The sequence below is a fragment of the Panthera pardus genome, unplaced genomic scaffold (genome assembly GCF_024362965.1).
Source record: "Panthera pardus isolate Hobbes unplaced genomic scaffold, ASM2436296v1 HiC_scaffold_24, whole genome shotgun sequence".
NCBI lineage: Eukaryota > Metazoa > Chordata > Mammalia > Carnivora > Felidae > Panthera > Panthera pardus.
In genome coordinates, this window is record NW_026526810.1 from 49,675,887 (window position 1) to 49,682,069 (window position 6,183).

At 39.7% G+C, this 6,183-nt stretch overlaps 1 pseudogene; it reads right to left on the reverse strand.

Annotated features, from left to right (window-relative positions):
• Window positions 1-856: 856 nt before the first annotated feature.
• On the reverse strand, window positions 857-2,437 carry LOC109262621 (E3 ubiquitin-protein ligase ARIH2-like; annotated as a pseudogene).
• Between the last annotated feature and the right edge of the window lie 3,746 nt (window positions 2,438-6,183).

Here is a 6,183-nt window from a genome sequence, read left to right on the forward strand (position 1 = left end):
AAATTTAATTAACAAAGCATACAGTGTCCACAAGGTAATTCTTTTTAAATTCTTTGGTTCCTGAAGAAAATTGTGTTAACAATTGAATCGTCTAGGGAAGCTTTTCTGTTATATACAAATTTAAACTGGTTTTCCCCAAACAGAGGGTGAATCCTTCCTAATAATATTTGAGTCTAAGTCTACTGACTAAGATTTGTACAGATCTAGAAGAAATTGCAGAAAACATCGTATCGGGCAGCACAGAAAACAGACTTGTGAGTTTATATTTCTCTGAGGGACTTAATATCCTTCCTCTGGCAAATAAGTAATCCCTCAATCTGAAGATGGCTTTTAAATGGTTTTAAATTCAGTATCATCTAAAACGTGTATTGTGTGAATAGCAATGTGAATTGAGCTCAATTAAACAAATATCATTGAACTCTGTACAGAGTATTTTTTTAAACACACAAATGCCAATTTATTTTTTAAAGGATTCTGTATAATTCTGTGGTTTGCTTATTTTTTTGTATAATTATAGAAACTTTGAAAACTATATAGGTTGTAAAACTATTAATAGTCATTCAGAAAAAAAACTTTCCCTACCAGCAACCACCCAGGGGGGATTAAAAGTCCTGACAAGAGGCTAGTTCAACATGTCCTTTACCCTAGTAGAAACAAAACGCAAAAAGATGATAAGAAAACAGAAATCAACCGAGTCATGTGTGGCCAGTGTCTCTCAGGAGTGTGGGCCTCAGCTGTTGCCTGGGTCCTGAAAGGCAAAGCCTACAACATACAGGATGGCAGCTGGGAGATCTCACAACCACATCTCCCTCATGCCGTCACATCCATGTCCCAACCTAGCTGTCATGGGAATCCTTCAGCTAGTTTCTCTTCCACTGCTATGTGCATCTGTCCAGTTCTCTGTGTCCCCTCTGTCGTTTCTGTCTGCACACTCCACTTTCCACATCAAGTTTTCCATCTCAGCCTCCACCTGAGCCTGCTGGTATTCAAAGAGCTTCTTCCTGGGTCCAGACTCCGTGTAACATGCAAAGAGTAAGTGTCCTGCAGGGTGTACTGGCTCTTGACCAAGAGCTTGGCAGCATTCTGTAGGTACTGCCGATCATTCCAGGTCCCCAGATTATTCATGACCCTATCCTGAATCTTCTCAGGAATTTGCTGGTATGTCTGCACCCCCAGCTGCAAGCTCTTGTGGTTTTCCCATCTGTCAAAGTAGAACAAGTATTTCTTGAGGGCCTCCCTGGCCTGGGCTTGCTGCCTGGGCTTGACAATGTCAGGGTTCTCCTTGTACCGACTGCACTCATAGTACTCACTGACATGGGTCTTAACAGTCTCCTAGACATATTCTGCACAAGTCATATTTACACTTGGAGCATTGCATGTGATTGCAGCCTTCGTTCTCAGTGCAGGTGTTGCACTTGGGACAGTCTTTAATATGAGCCCTAATGTAGTTGGCCGTTCAGCACGCTTCGTGAGCCATTTCCGGATTGTAGCGCAGTCTGTGGGGACGCGGTACGTCCCACACTTGAAGCATAAGACTTGGTTGCACTTATTGCACTCTACTCTGCAAGCTCTGGGCTCCTGTCCCCAAATAGCCATGGAGGCAGTCTGGACCAGGGCAAAGCTGGAGCTGGTAATGACTCTCCACATAGTCCCTCAAGTGGTAGTGCCTGTATTTGTCTCTTAATTCTTTGTTGGGCAACAGTGGAAGCACACAAAGTCCTCTGGTGTTTGGAGTGGCGGATCCCGAGCCATTCAAGAGACTCCCACACCCGCACCATCCTCAACAAGTATAAACGGGGCTGCTCCCAGAAGCTATGGCAAAAGTGCTGACAGGCAGGAGAGAGCAGGTTTTCCTTCTGCGCAAACTGCATACACACTGCACAATGATGAGGGGGTGGGCTGTGGGGACACGTTTCAAGGAACAGGGCTGAACTTGAGCTTCAATGAGAGGTTGAGCAGAATTAGACTCGTATGTGTCCAATATCTCTGCAACTTGCCAGTGGAAATTAACTAATATAAGTTTAGCAACTGAATGAGATACCAGTGCCATAGGGAGAATGTACTGGTGGCAGTAAGCATCAGTGGTTTTTAGGACAGAGGCTAGGTATCATGTGCTCATTGAGGGCACCCTCAGACTCCTTGTAGGTCAAACAGGTAAACTGGTGCTCTTCAGGATCAAAGGCGTTGGCCCCCTGCTGCTCCACATCACTGGCTACTCCCACATAGTAGACCTCTGTGCCCCCGGGGTCCTCATCTTCTTCCTCCTCCTCACAATTTGGGTCATAGTCCTTTTTATTGCTGTCAGACCCCTGGCTATTCATGTCCACCGACATCTAAGCATTCAGCCAAGTTGAATATCAGGGATTTTTTTTTCCCTCCCCTTTCCAAACTTTACCACTTTCTTAAATGCATTATTTTTTTTTCCTTTCGTAATTCTCGAAGGTCTTTCAAGAAGATGTCACTCACCCCAAATATTCTGTGTCGTGTAATTTCCAGTAGGAGCTGCGGCCTGCCGCTGCTGAGGCTGAGCAGGCCAAACTGGGTTCAGTCAGACCAGAGGGATCTGACACAGGTGCAGCAGTGGGCTGATCTCTGGGCTCCTTCCTCCCACAGAGCGGTGTCCGCAGCCCGGGAAGTGCTCTGTAGAAAGTGTGTTTTATGTGTAGAAATAGTGTGATACATTTTAAGACTACCTTTTGTTGAGTTTTGTTATGGTCCCGTAACACATTAAATACTAAATATTGGCATATTTTGTCAGTATGCACATATGCTCACTCTTTAATTGGTTTAATTTTGCACATGTTTATAAGGATGAATTTGAGTTGAAAAAATAAAAAGGTAACTGTCTATTTCTTTACTGATTCATTGGTAAATTGAGATCCATAGTTTTTTCTAAATTAACTTCAAAGTTGAGAACTAAATATGTGGCCCCAGATGTTATTAAATGTTCAGAAAAATGGAACGAAAGAGAAAAATAAGTTTCAAAACTTAGGGTTTATTTGGAAATTTTTTCGGAAAGGTACTATTTTTGCAATTACTGGAAAGAGAATTAAAGCTGACATGTAACCAGGATATCACCAGGATGAAAGGAATAGCAAAGGGAATATAATCATTGGTATTGTAATAGTGTTGTATGGTGACAGATGGCTATACTTGTGATGAGCATAGAATAATGTATAGAGTTGTCGAATCACTATGTTTTACGCTTGAAACTAATGTAAGATTGTGTGCCAGCTATATTTCAAACAATAAATTTGGCATGTCACCCTTAGTTTTGGACAAAATAAGTGGAATGGTGTTCCATAGATTGATAAGGATAAGCAAATGTGAAGTTCAAAGGTTTTTTTTTAATGTTTATTTATTATTGAGAGACAGAGAGAGACAGAGTGCGAGCATGGGAGGGGCTGAGAGACAGGAAGACACAGAATCTGAAGCAGGCTCCAGGCTCTGAGCTGTCAGCACAGAGCCCGACGCGGGGCTTAAACTCACAAACTGAGAGATCATGACCTGAGCCAAAGTTGGAGGTTTAACCTACTGAGCCACCCAGATGCCCCAAAGCATTTGGTTTTTTAAAGTTACTTATACAAAGGATTTTGACCTGGAAGGTATAAGTATATAACAAGAAACTATCTAAAAGTTACTTATAATTTGAAGTTTGACAAATGAGTTCAACCTGACCTACCTTATATAATTGAATTTTGTACTTCAGATCTAATTAGTGTGAGCTTCTTACAGATATACTCTCAGTAAATAAAAATTGATTGAATTTAAATTTTTATAAGGGAAAATTGAATGTAAATAAGGTTGAAGAAATTCTAATTGGAAATATTCATTGTTCTTGAATTCATTTGTTTGATGATGTCAATTACAAGAACAGAAATTATCATGAATTGGTCTATTATTTGGTCTTATTTCATTCTAATTAATGAGAAATAGATACACACCTTTTTAAAGGTAATGAGCCTGCAGTAATGTACTCCTCTCCTGTGGCACTGAGTACAGTCATTGTGGATTATCAATTTGGAAGAGAAATACATAAAGCAACAGCCCATGAGAGAAAGGCAAGGACATTTGTTCTCTGAAAATAGTTATGCTTATGGGGAAATGTTTAAATTGGGGCAATATATGTGTTTGGCTACTTTGTTTGGATCCAAATAAATGGAGCTTTTTACTGATTCCCTACAAGTAATTTTAACAAGAGTGAGAATGTCTGAGAGTAAATTTAATAGCAAAGGAACTAAAACTATGTACAAGACAAGTGAAGTTTGAAGTTACTCAGACGCTATCTAGGTAGTTACCAGGGAACTTTGATAGACAATTTGAATGACACAGTAACCACCACCCAAACACTCTCAAAAATTCCATTTTGTCCCTTTCCAGTTACTTTCCCAAAACATCTGACTTCTATAATGAATTATTATGCCTATTCTAGGATTTCAAGTAAAGAATCATATAGTATGTATTCCTTTGTAGTTATTTATGTGGTTTCTTTCACTCAATAAAGTGCTATTGTGTATGATTCATCCATATTGTTGTTACATCAGTAATTTATTCATTTCCTGAATATATCATATTTGTTTACCTATATTACTGTTCATGAACACTTGGGCTGTTACCAGCTTTTGGCTTTTATAAATAAAGCTGCTATGAACTTTCACATACAAGCCTTTTTGTGAACATATCTTTACATTTATCTTGGGGAAATGCCTAAGAGTAGAATTGCTGGGCCATAGAATATTCTTTTACCTTTAGAAGTAACTATGAAACAGTCTCCAAACCTCTTTGATTCTCTACTTATTGTCTACCTTGTCACTAGTATTTTTATGATTAAGATTAGCTTATAAGCAAAGTTTACCTTAATATAAAAATTCTGCATGACTGGACATGGTTTACTGTATATTAAAAACTGGTAAAGAGAAGCATATTGTAGTGGAAGAATAATGGCATCTTAAATATTTTTATGTCCTAATGCCTGGAACCTATGAATGTGATCTGTTACATGGCAATGAGACATTCAGGTGGCAATTGGAATCAAGGTTGCTAATTAGCTGACATTGATATGGAAGATTTTTCTGGATTATCTGGCCAGGGCTAATGTAATCACAAGAGTCCTTGTAAGTGGAAGAGGGAGGGAGAAGGGAAGAGCCAGAGAGATGGCATGAGAAAGACTCACCCCAACCTTGCTGGTTTTGAAGATGAAGGAATGTGGCAACAAGCCAAGGAAGACAGACGACCTCCACACCTCCAGAGAGGAAGGCTTCTAACTAGAAAGAGCAAGGAAATAAATTCTTTCCTAAAGCTGCCCTAGAGCTTCCAGTAGAAACACTGCCCTCCCCAGACTCATGATTTAGCATGAGACCAATAGAACTGCAATGTAATAAATTTGTGTTGTTTTAAGCCACTAAGTTGTGGCAATTTGTGACAGCAGCTATAAGACACTAATACACCTATGATGAGACCATATGAATTAAAAACATCATTTTGAAGCTCCAAATTGACATTAAGGACCCCAAACTGTATTTTTTTATTTTATTTTTTATTTTTAAAATTTACATCCAAATCAGTTAGCATATAGTGCAACAGTGATTTCAGGAGTAGATTCCTTAGTGCCCCTTACCCATTTAGCGCATCTCCCCTCCCACAACCCCTCCAGTAACCCTGGAGTTTGTTCTCCATACTTATGAATCTCTTCTGTTTTGTCCCCGTCCCTGTTTTTATATTATTTTTGTTTCCCATCCCTTATGTTCATCTGTTTTGTCTCTTAAAGTCCAAATATGAGTGAAGTCATATGATTTTTGTATCCCTTGGGTACATGCCTAGTAGTGCAATTGCTGGGTTGTAGGGTAGATCTGTTTTTAGTTTTTTGAGGAACCTCCATACTGTTTTCCACAGTTGCTGCACCAGCTTGCATTGCCACCAACAGTGCAAAAGAGATCCTCTTTCTCCGCATCCTAGCCAACATCTGCTGTTGCCTGAGTGGTTAATGTTAGCCATTCTGACAGGTGTAAGGTGGTATCTCATTGTGGTTTTGATTTGTATTTCCCTGATGATAAGTGACGTTGAGCATTTTTTCATGTGGCGGTTGGTCATCTGGATGCCTTCTTTGGAGACGTGTCTTTTCATGTCTTTTGCCCATTTCTTCACTGGATTATTTGTTTTTTGGGTATTGAGTTTGATAAATTC